A 23,930-nucleotide genomic window follows, 5' to 3' on the forward strand; every position below is an offset into this window, starting at 1 on the left:
CGATGGGATCCATATTCATGTAAAAAATAAAGAATAAAAATAAAAAATATGGATATACTCACCCTCGGACGGCCCCTGGCTGTCACCGCTGCAATCGTCTGCCTCCGTTCCTAAGAATGCAGAGAGTGAAGGACCTTCGATGACGTTGCGGTCACATGAGCGGTCACGCGACCAATCACAAGACTGCGACGTCATTGCAGGTCTTACACTCACTGCATTCTTAGGAACGGAGGCTGCCGGTTGCACCGCTGAGGTCCAGGGTCCGTCGGAGGGGTGAGTATATCCATATTATGTTATTCTTATTCTTTATTTTTTACATGAATATGGATCCCGATTCCGATTTCCGATAACGCAAAAATATCGGAACTCGGTATTGGAATTCCGATACAGCGAATATCGGCCGATACCCGATATTTGCAGTATTGGAATGCTCAACACTAGTGACAAAGCAATTCCCAAGCCTCTGCCCTTCTGGCTCTATTTCTGGCTCTATTAATGACCAGCATCCACCTAGTTTTGCTTGTCTGACAACTCACTGACTTTGTAAGTCAAGCTAGTTATTTTGACAGATTCCCTTTAAGAACAGTGTTATGACAGTGTTATCTCATGAACTCCTTTCAATATTCCCTAATATAAAACAACACTTTACTTGGAATACCGTGTCAACTCCCAAATAGATGTATGGTTTATGATATTTATCTCATTCATATAATTAGAATGATGGGCCCCAAAGGCAAACATTTAAAAGTCTAATGTCAAAAGTGATTACCTGATCTAAGTGAAAGCTACAGTAAAAAACACAAGTTGGTTTACAGTAGGACTCTCAGCATATCATGGAAATAGAGACAGATCCGATAAAGTGGGTCCATACAGAGGCCCAACAGAGGTGGGAGCAGGAAACAGAAGGTGATGCTTATAGAGACGGTGCAGTGTGGTCAACCTCACCAAAGAGCATAGGTCCTGTGACAAGGGGGTAAGGTATATACCGGGCTAGCTGAGGTATGACAAAACAAAAAGAGAAGCTGCAAAGGAAAAAGTAGCACGTGAGATTACTATTGACTTGGATTGAGCAGCTTGTTGCTACTGTATTGTAAGCATATGACACTTCCAGTCTCACCAGACATATACAGTACATTGCTAATGGTATACATTCAGGTGGTGATTATTGTAAAAAAAATGTTTATTTTATTTGTCAGTAGAGCCACATCATTAATATGTAGCTGCTAGACAGAAGAATAGAGCATTGTTTACTACTTACTGAAATCCACAGCTCTTCTTTTGATTGGCCCGCCTGGCACAACGACAGATGTGTGTCTTGCTACAATGATAATGTTATGCCAGGCCATTTAATTAATAAAGAAGCCAGGGATGCTGTCAAGTAGAAGATGATCATAGATTACTTATGTGACTGCTGGTTTGGGTCCCTGCAAATCAATTCATATAAACTCTAATGTCAAACTTTGTATTAGGTAACTGTTAAAAGCAATATTCACTCTCTTCTAAGCCTTTTGAACTCCAAATATTGAAATGTTTCAAGATCTTTGGAAATCAATACAGCACAAACTTAGGATGGTATACTAAACAAGATTTCTTAAATGTAAGATTCACTTAAATAGTGTCACAAACAAAGGACATTTCCCACCCGAAAATGTAGCCAACATGAATTTTATGGTAAGAACAGAAATGTAAAACTTCTATGCCCAGCAGTGTTACTTGATGACACAGGATTTATAAGACAAGATAGAAACCACAGACACAAAATGAATAATGATGAGCGAATATACTCGTTACTCGAGATTTCTCGAGCACGCTCGGGGGTCCTCCGAGTATTTTTTAGTGCTCGGAAATTTAGATTTTATTGCCGCAGCTGAATGATTTACATCTATTAGCCAGGCTAAGTACATGTGGGGATTCCCTAGCAACCAGGCAACCCCCACATGTACTTATGCTGGCTAACAGATGTAAATCATTCAGCTGCGGCAAGAAAAACTAAATCTCCGAGCACTAAAAAATACTCGGAAGACCCCCGAGCATGCTTGAGAAATCTCGAGTAACGAGTATATTCGCTCATCACTAAAGATGAAGTCTATTCTATGACACTGTAACAATTAACCCCTTTGAGACCTTGCCCTTTTTCGCTTTCAAATTTCTGTTTTTAGCTAATTTTATTCCCAGAGACATAACTTTTTTATTTTTCCGTCAACATGGCCATGTTAGGGCTTGTTTTTTATGGGACAAGTTGTACTTTTGAATGACGCCATTGGTTTTACCATATCCTGTACTCAAAAATGGGAAAAAAAATTCCAAGTGCGGTGAAATTGCAAAAAAAAGTGCAACTCCACGTTTTTTTGGATTTTTTTGAAATGCTAAAACTGACCTGCCATTAAGATTATCCAGGTCATTACGAGTTCATGGACACCAAACATGTCTATGTTATTTTTTATTTAAGTTTTCAAAAAAAATCCAAAATTTGTTAAAAAAAAAGAAAAATTGTGCCATTTTCCGAGATTTGTAGCATCTTCATTTTTCGTGATTTCAGGTTGGATGAAGACTTATTTTTTGCATGCCGAGCTGACGTTTTTATTGATACCAAGTTGGTGCATATACAATATGTCGATCGCCAGTTATTGCATTTTAATGCAATGTTACAGTGACCAAAAAAACGTAATTCTGTTTTTATGACTTTTTTTCTCTCTACGTCGTCTAGCGATCAGGTTAATTCTTTTGTTTTAATTGATAGATCTGGCGATTCTGAATGTGGCGATACCAAAAATGTGTATATTTGTTTTTTTAATTATTTTATTTGAATGGGGCGATAGTGGGGTGATTTAAACTTTTATTTTTATTTATTTTTTTAATATTTTTTAAAACATTTTTTTTTACTTATGGCATGCTTCAATAGGAAAATAGAAGCTGCCATAACTCGATTGGCTCTGCTTCATGCAGGCGATAATCAGATTGCCTGCATGTAGCAGAATACCTTGCTTGCTATGAGCACCGACCATAGGGTTCAAATACTTTTTCCCCACTGTACCCCACTTGCCAACGCTACAGGCCAAGTGGGAAGAGCCAGGCTAAGCACTAGATTTTGCACATCATATAGATGCACCTTTTATGGAGCAGCTGAGAGTTGATGTATTTAGCCTGGGTGGCAATATCCATGGCCACTTCCTAGGTTATCAATATCAGCCCGCAGCTATCTGCCTAGCCTTGGCTGGTTACATTTTATCAGGTGACCCTATGTCAATTTTTTTCTTAGGTCCCCCTGTAAATTAGCCAGTAAATGCTAAGCAAACAGCTAGGAGCTGATATTAATAGCCTGGGAACCTTTATGGCTATTGGCTCCTTCCCAGAATCTTAACATCAGCCCTCAATCGCTGGTTTTCCCTCTCTGGTTATTAAAATTATGCAGGAGCCCTCACAATTTTTTTTTTACATTTTTTTCTTTAAAATTATCAGTTGTTTGCTTACAGCCTATGTACATTTGTTCTGCTAACACCCCTACATAGGCTGGTGACAATTAGTGTTGAGCGATACCGTCCGATACTTGAAAGTATCGGTATCGGAAAGTATCGGCCGATACCGGCAAACTATCGGATCTAATCCGATACCGATACCCGATACCAATACAAGTCAATGGGACTCAAGTATCGGACGGTATCCTGTATGGTTCCCAGGGTCTGAAGGAGAGGAAACTCTCCTTCAGGCCCTGGGATCCATATCAATGTGTAAAAGAAAGAATTAAAATAAAAAATAGGGATATACTCACCCTCCGACGCAGTCTGGACTTTACCGCCGTAACCGGGAGCCGTTGTACCTAAGAATGCGCTCTTGAAGGGCCTTAGATGAGGTCAATGCGCTCTGATTGGTCCGTAGCGGTCGCGTGACCGCTACGCGACCAATCACAAAGCAGTGACGTCACCTAAGGTCTTTCAAGTGCTTGAAATACCTTAGAAGACGTCCGCAGCTTCTGATTGGTCGCGTAGCGTTTGCGTGACCGCTACGCGACCAATCACAAAGCAGTGACGTCTTCTAAGGTATTTCAAGCGCTTGAAAGACCTTAGGTGACGTCACTGCTTTGTGATTGGTCGTGTAGCGGTCACGCGACCGCTACGGACCAATCAGAGCGCAGTGACCTCATCTAAGGCCCTTCAAGCGCGCATTCTTAGGTACAACGGCTCCCGGTTACGGCGGTAAAGTCCAGGAGCCGCCGGAGAGGTGAGTATATCCCTATTTTTTATTTTAATTCTTTATTTTACACATTGATATTAATCCCGATACCAATTCCCGATACCACAAAAGTATCGGATCTCGGTATCGGAATTCCGATACCCGCAAGTATCGGCCGATACCCGATACTTGGGGTATCGGAATGCTCAACACTAGTGACAATGTGTGTTTGTGTTTGTGTGTGTCTTTGTGTTTACTTATTGGATTAGAAATGAGGGTGTCGGGCGGACATCTTTTCATTACTAAGCCTGGGGCTAGGTGTCAATGACAGCTGCTTAATCCCATTACCTTGATGCCACTGCATCAGCATGAAAAAGATGGTGTTGAACTCATGACTACAAAAATGCATGCAAAAACCACATAAAAAAACACAGCAAAAACGCACCAAAAACACGCAACTTTGCAACAGCGTGTTTCCTGCCAAGAGATGCAGAAAGCTTGTTGAAATGTATGCAAGCAAATACTCAAAGTGTGCACATAGCCTTAATCTTTTCTAAACATACATTGAGGTTTGGTTCTGTTAGGGTTGGCGGAACGCACCGAATATATATTTATTAGTAGTAGTTGGTGTGTTCGCAACCCGGGATCCACCATGCAGGAAAGAACCTGCTGCTAAATATGGCGGTACAATACAGTAGTATAAACAAACTCTGTTACTTCACAGATGCCGTTAGTAAAGAGAATGCTGTACCCTGTTAGCTTCACAGGGGAACACAGCTACTTAGTAGAGCAGATGGTGGTCATGCAGTCAAATGCAAACACGCAGCTCCTCTCCGGTGGAGCTGGAATTCTGATGGCTATACGCCAGCCCTGAATCCACTCACATGAAACTCCTCACCGGAGGTGCCAGCATTCTAGGGACTTATTTCAGCTGGGTCCCTGAATACACATGCATGAAACTCCTCACCGGAGGTGCCAGCATTCCAGGGGCTTATTTCAGCCGGGTCCCTGAATACACACACACACACATGACCACACTGGCACTGAGCTCATGTATAAATTGACACTAGCGCATGGCCATGCAGTCATGAGAACCTTTTATAGCTGCAGCAACTTCAGGACCTTCCAAGAAGGACCAATAGAAGACTTCCACAGAACTTGATCAGGTACATGACCTTCCTGGAGGACCAATGGAAGTTGCTGCAGTACCTGAGCATGTGACCCTTGATCTCCATTGAGAGATCTTACCCTGGGCATGCTCAGTGTGTGCAAAGCAGGACTTAGTCCCAGAAAAGCCTGCTCGCTGCAGACCAGTGCAGGGTGCAATAGCAGATCCTTGAGAGGCAGCAGTAACCCTTTGCACAGTACCAGGTTCAGTGAGACGCTGGGACTGATGTCTCCGCTGAGCAGGCTCCACTGCAGCTGATGCAGAATGGGAGACCGCAGCAGACATGGCTCGAGATTCCCTCTGTGCAGAGGCGGGAACTCGACTCCTAACATTAACCCCCCTCCTAGGGCCCCCCTCCTTGAGCCTCGCTATGCTCAAAAGCTGCAATGAGCAGCAGAGCCCGAATGTGCTCCACAGTTTCCCAGGTTCTGTCCTCTGGGCCGTGACCCTTCCAGTCCACCAGATAAAATTTCTTGCCACGTACCACCTTGCACCCCACAATAGCATTCACCTCAAACTCATCCGTGGATGAACCCGATGTCCCGGCAGATGACTCGGAAAACCGGGACAAATGGACAGGCTTTAAGAGAGAGACGTGGAAAATGTCGGTGATACCAAGGTGTGGAGGAATGGCCAAACGGTAGACCACAGGGTTAACCTGTTCCAGAACCTTGAATGGGCCAATTTAGCAAGGCGCAAACTTAGCGGACTCAACTCGCAGCCTGATATTACGGGTGGAGAGCCACACTAAGTCGCCAGGAGCAAAGGTCGGAGCGGGGCGCCGGTGTGTATCAGTAGAAACCCTCCTTCTCTCGTTGGAGGCCCAGATGGCATCCTGTGTGTGGTCTCAAATGTCACGTGCCTCCACCGCCCAGTCTGCCACCCTAGAATCGGTGGCAGACACGGGCATGGGCACAGGGACACACGGATGCTGGCTGTTATGATCTGGTGGCCCAGGATAAGCATTGAACGTACTCTGGAGAAGGTGGTATCTATACTGACCGCGGACCCTGAACTTAACACCGCAACTAGAAGTAGCTGTTGGATGTACCTACTGATCCTAGACACCTCGACACAGCCGGAGGACTAATTAACCCTATAGATAGAAAAGGGAAAACTATCTCCCCTCAGAGAAAATTCCCAAAGGATAGGCAGCCCCCCACAAATATTGACTGTGAGAGGAGAGGAAAAAACATACACAGGCTGAAAACAGGATTTAGCAAAGGAGGCCAATCTAGCTAAATAGGAAAGATAGGACAGAGAACTATGCGGTCAGTATTAAAATACTAGGAAATATCCACCACAGAAAATATCAAAATCTCCACATCTAACTAAAGATATGGAGGGTATATCTGCCTCTCTAGAGATTCCAGCTTGACTGCATAAATCCTTACACAGATTAAGCTGGACAAGAAAAAACATGAAATGCACTGAACAATGAGGCCCACAACATGTGGGCTGCAAACCAGCAGAACTTATCTTGGTGAAAAGACCAGGAAGCAGGAGAAACCATGAAGGGATGTGAATCCTCCAGAATACAATGGACAACTGGCACTGACCAAAGGGTGAGGCCAGACTAAATAGCCCAGTCCAGAGTGGACACACCTGATAACTGCTGTGAAGGACAGACAGCAGCGCTACCACTTATAACCACCGGAGGGAGCCCAAGAACAGAATTCTCAACAGCTGGCCGTAATTAAGGAGAAAAGGAGTCTGCCCAGTGGAATCGCCTACGGCATTGTTCAAGGCAAATTCCGCCCAAAGTAGCAAAGATGCCCAGTCATCCTGCCTAGCAGAGACAAAATGTTGCAAGTATGTCACCAGAGTCTGGTTGGTCCTGTCTACCAACCCATTTGTCTTGGGATGATATGCAGAGGAGAGATTCAACTCTATGCTAAGTAAACGGCAGAGCTCTCTCCAAAACCGAGATGCAAACTGGGGACCCCGGTCGCTGACAATTTTATCAGGCATTCCATGTAAACGGAAAATATGCTTAATGAATAACGCTGCCAAGGCCCGTGCAGAAGGTAACCGTGGAAGAGGCACCAAGTGCACCATCTTAGAGAAATGATCGGTGACAACCCAGATAACGGTGCAGCAACGAGATTTGAGTAAGCCCACCATGAAGTCCATCCCAACAATCTCCCAGGGCCTGTCTGCCACCGGCAGGGGGAAAGCAACCCAGCAGGCCGTTGCCAAGGAGACCGATTCTGGGCACAGGAAACGCACGCCCGAATATAGTCCCCGACATCACGGGCCATATGCGGCCACCAGTATGTCCTCGCCAAAAGCTCAGATGTCCTTTTGGTCCCAAAATGCCCACCCACTCTGGACGAGTGAGCCCAAGAGAGAACCTCCAGTCACAAATTCGCTGGCACAAAAGTCTTGCCCTGGGGCATGGACTCAAGCGAAACCGGATCCACAGTTCTCAGGCTCTCAGAAGGGACAATAAGCCGAGGCTCCTCCTCCTCCTCAGATGACACTACGGAATGGGAGAGAGCGTCGGCACGAATGTTCTCCCTGGAGAGAAAGTGGGGAGTAAAATGAAACCGGGAGAAGAACAGGGACCATCTAGCCTGGCGAGAATTCAGCCGCTTGGCTGTCTGTAGATATACCAAGTTCTTGTGGTCAGTGAACACCTGGAAGGAAAAGCGAGCTCCCTCCAAGAGATGTCTCCACTGTGAGAAAGCCAACTTCATGGCTAGCAACTCCCTGTCCCCGATGGAATAATTCCTCTCTGCCGGTGTGAAGGTCTTGGAGAAGAAGAAACAAGGATGCTTCCGACCTTGAGCATCCTTTTGGAAAAGTACTGCTCCAGCACGAACAGATGAGGCATCCACCTACATGATAAATGGCTTATCTACATCGGGGCGATGTAGAATGGGAGCGCTAGCAAAGTGTGACTTAATCGAGAGAATGGCCTTGGAGACATCCTCCGACCACAACTTGGGATTTGCTCCCTTCTTGGTGAGGGCAACCAAGGGAACTACCAAAGTTGAGAAGTGATGAATGAACTGGCGATAGTAATTAATGAACCCCATAAAGCGCTGCACCGCTTTAAGTGAATGGGGTTCCTGCCAGTCCATTACAGCCTGTAGCTTGGCAGGATTCATAGCCAAACCCTGGGCAGAGATGATATATCCAAGGAAAGGCAAGGACGCCTACTCAAACACACACTTCTCCAACTTGGCGTAGAGGGAGTATGCCCTTAAGAGGTCGAAGACTTTGCGAACATCTCTCCGATGGGAGTCAATATCTGGAGAGTAGATGAGAATATCATCCCAATAGACTACGACCGAGGTGGTGAGCATATCCCAGAAGATGTCGATCATAAAGTCTTGGAAAACGGCTGGGGCATTACAGAGCCTGAAGGGCATCACCAGATATTCATAGTGCCCATCCCTGGTGTTAAAAGCTGTCTTCCATTCATCCCCCTCATGGATACGAATCAGGTTGTAAGAACCCCGCAGATCTAGTTTAGTAAATACCCTTGCTCCCCGTAGCCTATCAAAGAGCTCAGATATCAGTGGTAGTGGGTACTTGTTCTTAACGGTGATGGCGTTAAGATCCCTGTAGTCTATACATGGACGTAATTCTCCACTCTTCTTCTGTACGAAGAAGAACTTAGCCCCTGCAGGTGACACTGACTTCCTAATGAACCCTCTTGCCAGATTCTCTTGAATGTACTGAGACATTGCCTCCATCTCCGGGAGAAATAACGGATAGACTCGACCCCGGGGAGGCTCAGCGCCAGGCAAAAGGTCAATAGGACAGTCATAGGGGCAGTGAGACGAAAGGGTCTCCGCAGCCCTTTTGGAGAACACGTCCACATAGGACCAAATAGTGCTTGGGGAGAGAGGAAAGATCTGCGGGTACCTCTGTTGTAGCAACCTGAACGCACTCCCTCTGACATCTACCCTCACAGGATTTACTCCATCCCAGAATTCTCCCTGAGGACCACTCTATATGAGGAGAATGATAGCATAGCCATGGTATCCCCAAAAGGACCTCATCAATTCCCTCAGGAAGGACTAATAGAGAGATAATCTCCTGATGTGATGGAGACACAGAAAGAGTGAGAGGAATGGTTTGGTGTGTAATCTGTAACGGTAGTGTTGACCCATTTACCACTCGAACGGTTACTGGTTTGGCGAGCATCACCAGGGGTATTGCGTGTCGCTGGGCGAAAGCGGATGACATAATATTACCCTCCGCCCCAGAGTCCATGCATAGCTCTACCATAAGAGTGGATGGGCCTATGGTAATTATCCCCTTGAAGGACAACTTAGAGGCAAACATCGCCATGTCAAGTGTACCTCCTCCAACTGCCACTAGACACTGATGTTTCCCTGACCGCTGAGGACACTTGGAGGCAAGATGTCCTGACTGCCGGCAAACATGACAGACCTTAAGTGCACGAGCGGACCAGAGCTTGGACCCTGCTCGTGACACCTCTATGGCCTCATGTGACTCGGGCACCTGGACCGGAGATTCCATAGGTCTGGCAAAGGTGGAAGCCAGCCGAAACCTCTGCCTACACTGGGCTCGCTCCAAACTTCGCTCATGAAAACGAAGGTCTATGCGAGTTGATACAGCTATGAGCTCCTCCAGTGTGGCGAGAGTCTCCCTAATGGCCAAAGCGTCCTTCACATAGTCAGCCAGCCCCCTCCAAAATACAGGGATGAGGGCTTTATCTGGCCACTCCAACTCAGACGCTAACATCCGGAAGAGGACGGCAAACTGACTGACCATGGTCGAACCCTGAGTCAATGCCAGCAGTTGGAGCACCGTATCATGGGTGACTTGAGGTCCTACAAAGACCTGTTTCAGAGTGCCCAGAAACTGAGGAACACTCCGCACCACATGATCGTTGCACTCCCACAGCGGCATAGCCCACTCCAAAGCTGTGTCCGACATGAGAGAAATTATGAATCCCACCTTTGCCTGCTCTGTAGGAAAATGTGCAGCCAGGAGCTCGAGATGTATACCACACTGGCTCACGAAACCCCTACAGGACTTACTGTCCCCAGAGAATTTTCAGGCAACGGGAGGTGAGATAAGGTCAGAACAGAGGTGGCAGTGGGTAAAGCTGCTGCAGCCATGCTAGAAGCCTGAACAGCTATTGTGGTAACATCCACCGCCGAGGTTGCACGCTCGAGAGACGCCAACCGGCCCTCCAGCAGCTGGATGTACCCCTGCAATCGCTGTTCATCTGCCATACTTAGCCAGATCCTGGTGCTAGTGTACTGTTAGCATTGGCGGAACGCACGGAATATACATTTATTAGTAGTAGTTGGTGCGTTCGCAACCCGGGATCCACCGTGCAGGAAAGAACCTGCTGCTAAATATGGCGGCACAATATAGTAGTATAAACGAACTCTGTTACTTCACAGAATCAGAATTAGTAAAAATAATGCTGTACCCTGTTAGCTTCACAGGGGAACACAACTACTTAGTAGAGCAGATGGTGATCATGCAGTCAAATGCAAACATGCAGCTCCTCTCCGGTGGAGCCGGAATTCTGATGGCTACACGCCAGCCCTGAATCCACTCACATGAAACTCCTCGCCGGAGGTGCCAGCATTCTAGGGGCTAATTTCAGCTGGATCCCTGAATACACACGCATGAAACTCCTCCCTGGAGGTGCTAGCATTCTAGGGGCTTATTTCAGCCGGGTCCCTGAATACACACACACACGACCACACTGGCACTGAGCTCATACATAAATTGACACTAGCGCATGGCCGTGCAGTCATGAGAACCTTTTATAGCTGCAGCAACTTCAGGACCTTCCAAGAAGGACCAATAGAAGACTTCCACAGAACTTGATCAGGTACATGACCTTCGTGGAGGACCAATGGAAGTTGCTGCAGTACCTGAGCATGTGACCCTTGATCTCCATTGAGAGATCTTACCCTGGGTATGCTCAGTGTGTGCAAAGCAGGACTTAGTCCCAGAAAAGCCTGCTCGCCGCAGACCAGTGCAGGGTACAATAGCAGAGCCTGGAGAGGCAGCAGCAGTAACCCTTTGCACAGTACCAGATTCAGTGAGACGCTGGGACCGATGTCTCCGCTGAGCAGGCTCCACTGCGGCTGATGCAGAATGGGAAACTGCAGCAGACATGGCTCGAGACTCCTCCTGTGCAGTGGTGGGAACTCGACTCCTAACAGGTTCTACTTGCAAGGCTCTGCACCAGTCATCTCCTTTAGCTAACTAGTGCTGCACCTTATTTTGCTATTATCTATCTATCTATCTATCTATCTATCTATCTATCTATCTATCTATCTATCTATCTATCTATCATCTATCTATCTATTATCTATCTATCGAATATCTATTTATCTATTTCATATTGCTGTATCATTTTTCAGCATTTTGAAAGAACTCTTAAGTAGCCCATAATATTAACCATGTAATTAATTCTAAGGCTGGGGTCACACTAGTGCTGAGCTTCTCATATGAGATAATCTACTCAAATATGCTAATAAGGCTGATCACAATCTGCTTTAAGTTTGAGCCAAGTGTCAGGGTATGTGCACACGTCAGGATTTCTTGCAGAAATTTCCTGAAGAAAACCGGAAATTTTCTGCAAGAAATCCGCATTTTTTTTTTTGCGTTTTTTTCCCTTTTTTTTTCGCGTTTTTTTAACATTTTGCAAGCTTAATTAGCTTGCAGAATGCTAAAGTTTCCAAGCGATCTGTAGCATCTCTTGGAAAACTGATTGACAGGTTGGTCGGTTGGTCACACTTGTCAAACATAGTGTTTGACAAGTGTGACCAACTTTTTACTATTGATGCTGGCTATGCAGCATCAATAGTAAAAGATAGAATGTTTAAAAATAATAAAAAAAATAAAAAAAATGGTTATACTCACCTGCAGACAGGTGATCTCCTCAGCAGCTTCCGTTCCTATAGATGTTGTGTGTGCAGGACCTTCGATGACGCGGTCATGTGACCGCGACGTCATCGCAGGTCCTTCACACACACCAGCTATAGGAACGGAAGCGGCAGCGTGCACCGTTGAGAGGCGGGAAGACTCCGGGGGCCTTCGAAAGTGAGTATATGACTATTTTTTATTTTAATTCTTTTTTTTTACCAATTATATGGTGCCCAGTCTGTGGAGGAGAGTCTCCTCTCCTCCACCCTGGGTACCAACCACACATAATCTGCTTACTTCCCGCATGGTGGGCACAGCCCCGTGCGGGAAGTAAGCAGATCAATGCATTCCTAGGTGTGCGGAATCCCTGCAATTCCGCAAATTTAATGAACATGTTGCTTTTTTTTCCCGCGATGCGATTTTTTTCACGGAAAAAAATGTAACATTTGCACAAGAAATGCGGAATACACTGAAAATAATGGGAGGCATATGTAAGCGTTTTTTTCGCGTTTTTATCACGTTTTTATAGCGAAAAAACGTGGAAAAAACGCGAAAAATACTGAACGTGTGCACATGGCCTCATCCTAGTGTGACCTGATTCAATCAGATGAGAGAATCGCAGCACATGTGGGGAGAAGACAGAGAACTGAGTTGCTCCATCTTCTCCATTGTTTGAGTGCGCGGATGTTGGACTGTACTCGGATGACATCCGAGTACAGTCCTCTGTTTTACATGCACCCATAAACTTGAATGGACGTGTGTCATCCAATTTGCAAAGCAACAAGTAGCATGCTGCCTTTTTTTTAGCAAATAGATTTGCTCTGTGGAAAAAAAATCCAGATCTGCATTACCGCATTATAAAAGATTGGTCCGAGTGCTATCCGATAAAACATCGCCCGAGTGAGCGAGCCCTAAAAGTGGGTACACAGCCTTGACACAACTCATCCAAAATCAACATTCACAAGAATCCCAATACCATGCTGCAAGTAAACATTTTCTTAAACAGTATATATCTATTTAGACAATACACTTATTAAATGTTGCCAATATTTGATAATAATCACAATCGGCTCTTTATGTTGACATCACACTTAAATTAAAAAAAAAAATCTCCCAAATATGTCACTTTAAAAGTTACAGCCTAAAAAAATGTCTTTATAAAAAATTCATGACGAGGATGATCTGATATTACAGCATTCTGATACCAGCAGATGTTTTGTTTAACATGTTCCCTGAAGCTCTACTCTGCGCCTTATATCTTTCATTTCCATTTGGTATCTGCTGACTGTAGGATGTCATGTAAGTACCCTATAGCTATGCACAGTAATTCGCATCTTACTCCGCCTTGTGTAATGAGCTTCACAAAAAATCTTGTCACTATATCTCTGCAGTTCTCCAGCCATATGGAACACAAAACTACAAATCCTATAGATGCTTCTTTTTTTGTTTTATTACAGATCAGAATCTTAAAGCATAATCTGTGCTATGAATGGTGGATGTTCATTTAGTGCTGCTAAAGTTAGCACTTGTTCCTATCATCTGTTACAAATGCCCAATTTGGGACAATAAATTTCTTCAGAACCTGCTCTTTTGTGTCTTTTGCTGACTTGTTACTTTAAACATTTTTCTCTCTCTCTGTTTCTTTCACATCATTTTTTTATGAACTATGCATATGTATTAAATTGGATTCATTGTCCCCAGACACCAATTTACATAAAGTGCAAGCCATCATTGAATGGAGGAAAGCAAATTACTTCTTCTGCAACATCACACATTTTTCCCATTTTTTTCTTTCTCTAACAAACTGCAGGCACATGATGTTAACAGCACTTCCTAAGATATGCAAAGCGTCACTTTTCTCAAACAGGCTTGATCAATGAGAGAAAAAATATATGTACGGTATGTATATTATTGAATTAAGTACTGGGCCAATCATTTAACAATTCCCAATGCTGCTTTTGTGAGAAGACTCATCCTTAAGCCTCTAGTTTAAAAATTTAAAGTAATCATGCAAAAATGATACCCTTGCGCTTTATCCTCTGAATCTCACTAATGTTCGATCCCTAAAGACAGCTTATTAATGGGAAGAAGCAATACTTCTGTTAGTTTCTCCATGTTCTTTCTACACAAGAACATCTCTCCTGGATTCACATTTTAATGCTGATAATGTGACTATAATGAGGCTTTTTAATGGAATAGAAATTCAGCATACATTTATTCCCACATGTAGAAAATGATGCGGCTGCTGAGGTCTTGATATAATAAATGATACAGAAACATATTAAAGAATTGAGAACTGCTTGCACAAATTTACTTTTGCGCCAGAATACTGAATAAAAAAAATTAATCTTGACAATGTGATAAATTAATTGTTTTCTAGAGACTGAAAAATTATGAATGTACCCAAATTGGGGAGGAAAATTTTATCATTTTCTTTTGGGCATGTTCAGAAAATGTCTGTTTCAGGCTGATTCCGACTGTTTCACTCCCTGAGGAAGCACCAGCAAAACATTCAATCGAGGGTGAGGTGGAGGCTGCACAGCAATTATCTGGGCATGGAGACCTCTGGTCGGTCCCAATTCTGATTTTTTTCATGTAAATGTTTGTCATAACCCTCTTTACACTGGTATGGTCTGAATTTCATATATATATATATATATATATATATATATATATATATAATATAATATATATATATATATACAGTACAGACCAAAAATACAGAAAAAAAGAATTTTCTGCATTTTCATGACTATGAAAATTGTACATTCACACTGAAGGCATCAAAACTATGAATTAACACATGTGGAATTATATACTTAACAAAAAAGTGTGAAACAACTGAAATTATGTCTTATATTCTAGGTTCTTCAAAGTAATAATAATAATAAGAATTTTTATTTATATAGCGCCAACATATTCCACAGCGCTTTACAACTTATAGAGGGGACTTGTACAGACAATAGACATTACAGCATAACAGAAATCACAGTTCAAAACAGATACCAGTAGGAATGAGGGCCCTGCTTGCAAGCTTACAAACTATGAGGAAAAGGGGGGACACGAGAGGTGGATGGTAACAATTGCTTTAGTTATTTGGACCAGCCATAGTGTAAGGCTCGGGTGTTCATGTAAAGCTGCATGAACTAGTTAACTGCCTAAGTATGTAGCAGTACAGACACAGAGTGCTATTAACTGCATAAAGTGTATGAGAACATGATGCGAGGAACCTGATTATGTTTTTTTTATGTTTTGTTTTTGAATGGGCCACACCGGGATGGTTAGGTTAATGCATTGAGGCGGTAGGCCAGTCTGAAGAAATTAGTTTTTAGGGCATGCTTAAAACTGTGGGGATTGGGGATTAATCGTATTAACCTAGGTAATGCATTCCAAAGAATAGGCGCAGCACGTGTAAAGTCTTGGAGACGGGAGTGGGAGGTTCTGATTATTGAGGATGCTAACCTGAGGTCATTAGTGGAGCGGAGGGCACGGGTAGGGTGGTAGACTGAGACCAGAGAGGAGATGTAGGGTGGTGCTGAGCCATGGAGTGCTTTGTGGATGAGGGTAGTAGTTTTGTACTGGATTCTGGAGTGGATGGGTAGCCAATGTAATGACTGGCACAAGGTAGAGGCATCGGTGTAACGGTTGGTGAGGAATAAGATCCTGGCAGCAGCATTCAGGACAGATTGGAGTGGGGAGAGTTTGGTAAGAGGGAGGGCGATTAGTAGAGAGTTACAATAGTGCAGATGAGAATGAATAAGTGAGACGGTAAGAGTTTTTGCATAGTCGAAAGTAAGAAAAGGGCGAATTCTAGAAATGTTTTTGAGATGCAGATAAGAAGAGCGAGCCAGTGATCGGATGTGGGGGGTGAATGAAAGCTCGGAATCAAGGATGACCCCAAGGCAGCGGGCATGTTCCTTTGGAGTAATGGTGGAACCGCACACGGAGATGGCAATGTCAGGCAAAGGTAGGTTAGTAGAGGGAGAGAACACAAGGAGTTCAGTTTTTGACAGGTTCAGTTTCAGATAGAGGGAGGACATGATGTTAGAGACAGCGGTAAGACAATCACTGGTGTTTTCTAAAAAGGTTGGCGTGATAACAGGAGAAGAGGTGTATAATTGGGTGTCGTCAGCATAGAGATGGTACTGGAAACCAAATCTACTGATTGTTTGTCCAATAGGGGCAGTATACAAAGAGAAGAGGAGGGGGCCTAGGACTGATCCTTGAGGAACCCCAACAGTAAGGGGAAGGTGAGAGGAGGAGGAACCAACAAAACATACAGTGAAGGATCAGTCAGAGAGATAGGAGGAGCACCAAGAGAGAATGGAGTCCTTGAGGCCGATGGAGCGGAGCATAGTGAGGAGGAGCTGATGATCCACAGCGTCGAATGCTGCGGAGAGATCCAAGAGAATTAGCATGGAGTAGTGACCATTAGATTTAGCTGTTAGTAGGTCATTAAAGACTTTAGTGAGGGCAGTTTCAGTAGAGTGTAAAGAGCGGAAGCCAGATTAAAGAGGGTCAAGAAGAGAGTTATCTGAGAGATAGCGGGTAAGACGGGAGTGGACCAGGTGTTCGAGGAGTTAGAGATGAAGGGAAGGTCTATAATTAGCTGCACAATTTTGGTCAAGGGAGGGTTTTTTAAGTAATGGATGTATGATGGCATGCTTAAATGAGGAGGGAAAAATACCGGAAGTGAGGGAAAAGGTTGAATATTTTTGTTCTTTGAGAGGTGACAGCTGGGGAAAGGGACAGGAGGAGATGTGACGAAATGGGGACACTGGTGAAAATGGTCGGGCGAGAAGATGCAAGGAGCCTGCTTACTTCTTCTTCTGTAACTGGTTCTAAGTCAGAGAGTGAACTAGATGCAGTGGGGGAGGGAGGACAGTGCATGGTATGAAGAGATTGGGAGATGATTTCCTGTCGAATGTGGTCAATTTTTTCTTTGAAGTAATTGGCCAGATAGTCAGCGTGGAGATCTGTGGTTGTGGCCTGCGCTCTTGGGTTTAGTAGGGACTGGAAAGTGTCAAAGAGACGTTTAGGGTTATTTGACAGCGAATTGATGAGGGTGTTGAAATAAGTTTGTTTGGAGAGGTGAAGGGTAGAGTTGTATGTTTTTAGCATGAACTTATAATGGATGAAATCTTCGGGTAGATTAGATTTTCTCCACATACGTTCGGCGCACCTGGAGCACCGCTGTTGTTCTATGTATAGGAGGTGCAGCTTCATCCAGGGCACTTTGCAGGGTTTCATTGTAATGCCTCAGAGCAGAATCAGGACATGAGATGGAGAAGATTGGGGCCAATGAGGACTGCAAGTTCTTCATAAGTTTCTGGGTGTTAATGGCCTGTATGTTTCTATAAGTGTGGGAAGTGGGGGTGACCTGAGCGGGATGGCAGTTCTTGATAGAGAATGAAAGAAGGTTGTGGTCAGAGAGTGGGAGAGGGGAGTTTGTGAAATCGTCCACTGAGCAAAGCCAGGAGAAGACCAAGTCAAGGGAGTTTCCATCTTCATGTGTTGGAGAGTTAGTATGCTGCGAGAGGCCGAAAGAGGAGGTTAGAGATAAAAGGTGAGAAGCAGATGGGGAGAGGGGAGAAGCAATGGGGATGTTGAAATCACCCATGATAAGGGTGGGGGTGTCACAGGAGAAAAAGTGTGGAAGCCAGGTTGCAAAGTGATCCAGGAACTGATGAGAGGGGCCGGGAGGACGATACACCACCGCCACTCGCATGGAGAAGGGGACGTAGAGTCTGACAGCATGGACCTCAAAGGAAGGGAATACAAATGAGTAGGGTTGAGCGACTTTTATTTTTATAGGATCGGGTCGGGTTTCACGAAACCCGACTTTCTCAAAAGTCGGGTCGAGTGAAATCGGCCGATCCTATAAAAAAGTCGGGGTCGGGGTCGGGCGAAAACGAAACCCAATGCAGTGCAATGGGATACTATGGTTCCCAGGGTCTGAAGGAGAGGAAACTCTCCTTCAGGCCCTGGGATCCATATTAATGTGTAAAATAAAGAATTAAAATAAAAAATATTGATATACTCATCTCTCCGACGCAGCCTGGACCTTACCGTTGGTAACCGGCAGCCTTCTTTGCTTAAAATGAGCGCGTTCAGGGCCTTCCATGACGTCACGGCTTCTGAATGGTCGCGGCTGCCCATGTGACCGCCACGCGACCGATCACAAGCCGTGACGTAATTCTCAGGTCCTAAATTCCTAATTCTAGGAATTTAGGACCTGAGAATTACGTCACGGCTTGTGATTGGTCGCGTGGCGGTCACATGGGCGGCCTCGACCAATCACAAGCTGTGACGTCATCTAAGGCCCTGAACGCGCTCATTCTTAGGAAGGAAGGCTGCCGGAAAGAAGCCGAGGGTGAGTATATTCCTATTAGGTATATACTCACCCTCGGACGCGCCCTGCTTCTTTCCGGCAGCCTTCCTTCTTAAGAATGAGCGCGTTCAGGGCCTTAGATGACGTCACGGCTTGTGGTTGGTCGCGGCCGCCCATGTGACCGCCACGCGACCAATCACAAGCTGTGACGTAATTCTCAGGTCCTAAATTCCTAGAATTAGGAATTTAGGACCTGAGAATTACGTCACGGCTTGTGATTGGTCGCGTGGCGGTCACATGGGCAGCCGCGACCATTCAGAAGCCGTGACGTCATGGAAGGCCCTGAACGCGCTCATTTTAAGCAAAGAAGGCTGCCGGTTACCAGCGGCGATGTCCAGGGGCCTCCGGAGAGGTGAGTATATCAATATTTTTTATTTTAATTCTTTATTTTACACTTAAATGTGGATTCCGATACCGATTTCAAATATCGCAAACATATCGGAACTCGGTATCGGAATTCCGATACCAGATTCAGAAGATCGCCGACCTCATGACCGACCCCACACAGGGGTCGGGTCGGGTTTCATGAAACCCGACTTTGCCAAAAGTCGGCGACTTCTGAAAATGGCCGACCCGTTTCGATCAACCCTACAAATGAGGGTACTTGGGGGATAACTTGGAAGGTACATTTGGGTGAAAGGAGCAGACCAACGCCTCCACCTGCTCTGTTGTCTGATCTTGGGGTATGAGAAAAGTGTAGTCCACCATATGAAAGAGCAGCAGCAGCAGTGGTGTCTGACTGCTGGATCCAGGTTTCAGTAAGAGCCAGGAGATTAAGAGAGTTAGAAAGGAAAAAGTCATGAATGAAGGAGAGTTTATTACACACAGAGCGAGAATTCCAAAGGGCACAATTGAAAGAGACAGAAGGCATGCAGGGAATATTAATAAGGTTAGAGGGGTTTCTGGGTGTAGCAGTTGGGAGGTTTGACTGGCTATAACATGGGGGGCCGGGGTTGGGAGAGATGTCTCCAGCGACTAGGAGAAGGAGGATAGAAAGAGTGAGCAGATGGTTAAGTGATTTGTGAGAGAGTTTCTTGTGTTGGATGGTGGGACTAAATGGAACTGCGCTGCTAAGCAATGTGAACAGAGCATGAGTGCTATACATAGGAAAGGCAAGGACAGAGGGGCCGATATGGATGGAGTGTAAAGAGTTTATGCAAGGGCGGTGAATGTGAGTGAATGCAGCAGCCAGGATATAGATTATACAGATATATATGGTGAGTATTTGTTCTGTTTCAAGTGAATAGGGAATAGATTTAGATTGTCTTACCTGTCTCCTGCCCTGTCTAACTGCCATGCTATAACTTCCGAATACTTAGAAAAAAATACTTTGAATAAAAGTACACGAATAAAAGTACACGAATAATAGTGCACAAATGCACCCCTGCACGAATGCATCCCCAAGCTATGTCTACATTTATAGAAGGCTAGCTCTTAGATCTCACTTTTTTTTTGGGGGGGGGGTGTTTCTCCCCTCTCATTACAAATCAATCTAACTCAGTTGAGACAGTAGGACACAATAAATGTAGTGATCAGATAACAAATGTCCAGGTCTGCATGGATCATAAACCCCTTTGAAACAGTTATGTGATCTCTCTGCATAAGGACAAGCAGAAGTGAGTTAAATATCTATAAACACAAACAAATGCATAATAACATGACTAACATATATAGATATATGCAGGATTCAATGCTGAAGATAGAATGACTCAGATACCATTCAAGCTGCTTGCTGTCAGGGAATGGAGCAATAGACATGCAGGATATTTCAGTTCAGAGAATGAATGATATGTTTACCATTCAAGCTGCTTGCTGTCAGGGAATGGAGCAATAGACGTGCAGGATATTTCAGTTCAGAGAATGAATGATATGTTTACCATTCAAGCTGCTTGCTGTGAGGGAATGGAGCAATAGACATGCAGGATATTTCAGTTCAGAGAATGAATTATATGTTTACCATTCAAGCTGCTTCCTGTCAGGGGATGGAGCAATAGACATGCAGGATATTTCAGTTCAGAGAATGAATGATATGTTTACCTGTATGAAGAGAAAAGAGATGCTTGTTATATTCTGCCATGTTATAACTGCCAAATACTTAGAAAACAATACTTTGAATAAAAGTACACAAAGTAGCCACCTTTTGCTTTGATAACTGCTTTGCAGACTCTAGGAATTCTCTTGATGAGCTTCAAGAGGTAGTCACCGGGAATGGTTTTCACTTCACAGGTGTGCCCTGTCAGGTTTAATAAGTGGGATTTCTTGCATTATAAATGGGATTAGGACCATCAGTTGTGTTGTGCAGAAGTCTGGTGGATACACAGCTGATAGTCCTACTGAACAGACTGTTAGAATTTGTATTATGGTAAGAAAAAAGCAGCTAAGTAAAGAAAAACGAGTGGCCTTCATTACTTTAAGAAATGAAGGTCAGTCAGTACGAAAAATTGGGCAAACTTTGAAAGTGTCCCCAAGTGCAGTGGCAAAAACCATCAAGCGCTACAAAGAAACTGGCTCACATGAGGACCACCCCAGGAAAGGAAAACCAAGAGTCACCTCTGCTTCTGAGGATAAGTTTATCCAGGTTACCAGCCTCAGAAATCGCAGGTTAACAGTAGCTCAGATTAGAGACCACGTCAATGCCACACAGAGTTCTAGCAGCAGACATATCTCTACAACAACTGTTAAGAGGAGACTTTGTGCTGCGGGCCTTCATGGTAAAATAGCTGCTAGGAAAACACTGCTAAGGACAGGCAACAAGCAGAAGAGACTTGTTTGGGCTAAAGAACACAAGGAATGGAAATTAAACCAGTGGAAATCTGTGCTTTGGTCTGATGAGTCCAAATTTGAGATCTTTGGTTCCAACCACCGTGTCTTTGTGTGACGCAGAAAAAGTGAACGGATGGACTCTACATGCCTGGGTTCCACCATGAAGCATGGAGGAGGAGGTGTGATGGTGTGGGGGTGCTTTGCTGCTGACACTGTTGGGGATTTATTCAAAATTGAAGGCATACTGAACCAGAGTGGCTACCACAGCATCTTGCAGCGGCATGCTATTCCATCCGGTTTGCGTTTAGTTGGACCATCATTTTTTTTTCAACAGGACAATGACCTGAAACACACCTCCAGGCTGAGAAAGGGCTATTTGATCAAGAAGGAGAGTGATGGGATGATATGCCAGATGACCTGGCCTCCACAGTTTCCAGACCTGAACCCAATCGAGATGGTGTGGGGTGAGCTGGACCACAGAGTGAAGGCAAAAGGGCCAACAAGTGCTAAGCATCTCTGGGAACTCCTTCAAGATTGTTGGAAGACCATTCCCAGTGACTACCTCCTGAAGCTCATCAAGAGAATTCTAAGAGTGTGGAAAGCAGTCATCAAAGCAAAAGGTGGCTACTTTGAAGAACCTAGAATATAAGACATAATTTCAGTTGTTTCATGCTTTTGTGTTAAGTATATAATTCCACATGTGTTAATTCATAGTTTTGATGCCTTCAGTGTGAATGTACAATTTTCATAGTCATAAATACAGAAAAATTTTTTAATGAGAAGGTGTGTCCAAACTTTTGGTCTGTACTGTGTGTATATATATATATATATATATATATATATATATATATATATATATATATATATACACTTTTATTTCAGTTTGTACATATTATTTATTGCCCTCTATATCACTTATCATTGTGTCTGTTTTGTCCCATTTGTTTTTATACCTCTTTTTTCCATCATTTCTGGCGCTACTTACTTGAGTATTATTTTAATATTTGAATTTACTTTGTTTATTACCATGTAAAGTATCCAATTTATATTATATCACATACATGCTATGTGCCTCCCACTTCGTTGTTTTTAAATAGTCTTGTGTCTTGGTGTTGTTTTTTATCTTTGGTTGTCCAGCTATTTTTAATAATTAAATTAAAATTACATTTTGTTACCTGATATATAATTCTGTGGGTCTTCACTGGCATGCTTTTTGTTATTACTCTGTGTTATATTGGTCCAGTGGACTTGGTGGTGTATAGATTTTTTTACTGGAGAGTACCTTTCTGATTATAATTAAGTGTTTTTTTTATTCCGACTGGAACCCACCTGATAAAGTGTTTTATAAAAGCAAATGCCAAAAACATCTCCCCTGAAAAGAGCTTTAAAAAAATGCTGAAAAGAATAAACATGTGCACTGCAATGTAAAAAAACACTTTCTGTGCTTATAGTCTGACTTTAATAGCTTTTTTTGTTAACTGTTTCAGGCTTTGAAAGCTGTTAAGCCTCTAAAAATGTTCCTGACTATTCTTCAGCTTACATTCGGAAGTCACTCAGTAGTTTATATATAAAATTGAAAAATAAAAAAATTGGCGGTAGCAAAGTCACTGCAAGAACAAATGGTAAGATCGTATTCTTTGTTCATCGGAGACTACCCTTCTGATAATAGGTGCTGAAGATGCTGCAAGAAAAACACCATGGCCATTTTCTTGAAGTGCCTTCTGCTTCAAAAACTCTGTGGGTACACCAACATCTATAAGATGCCATGTGCACATAACCTAATACCAGAAAGTTGGCATTAATAAGTAGAAATATTTGTTGAGCGTTGTATATTGATGTCTCTACACCAGCTGATGGCTGATGTGAATTTAATATCCTACAGCATGGACAGCACATAGATTTTCCAAATTTTTTAAATGGTCTGTGCCTCTTAACAATGTTGATTCATGTTAATCCAGGGCGATATAGGTTAAAAAGTGGTGTACAAAATGGTAGTTTTAATAAATTTCTCCATTGGAACAGATTTATTAAAATTTTCTAAAAGAAAAAAAAACTGTCTATGTTGCCTACAGCAAAACACCACTGATTGTGGAAACTTCACACTAGACCTCAAGCAGCTTGGATTGTGTGCCTCTCCACTTTTCCTCCAGACTCTGGGACTTTGATTTCCAAGGTCTAGTGTGACGTTTCCTCTATACAAGTCACTAGTTCGACCACACTTAGAATACTGTGCACAGTTCTGGTGTCCGGTGTATAAGAAAGACATAGCTGAACTGGAGCTGGTGCAGAGAAGAGCGACCAAAGTTATTAGAGGACTGGGGGGTCTGCAATACCAAGATAGGTTATTACACTTGGGGCTATTTAGTTTGGAAAAACGAAGACTAAGGGGTGATCTTATTTTAATGTATAAATATATGAGGGGACAGTACAAAGACCTTTCTGATGATCTTTTTAATCATAGACCGGTGACAGGGACAAGGTGGCATCCGCTACGTCTGGAGGAAAGAAGGTTTAAGCATAATAACAGACGCGGATTCTTTACTGTAAGAGCAGTGAGACTAT

Source organism: Ranitomeya variabilis, chromosome 2, assembly GCF_051348905.1.
Source record: "Ranitomeya variabilis isolate aRanVar5 chromosome 2, aRanVar5.hap1, whole genome shotgun sequence".
Lineage (NCBI taxonomy): Eukaryota > Metazoa > Chordata > Amphibia > Anura > Dendrobatidae > Ranitomeya > Ranitomeya variabilis.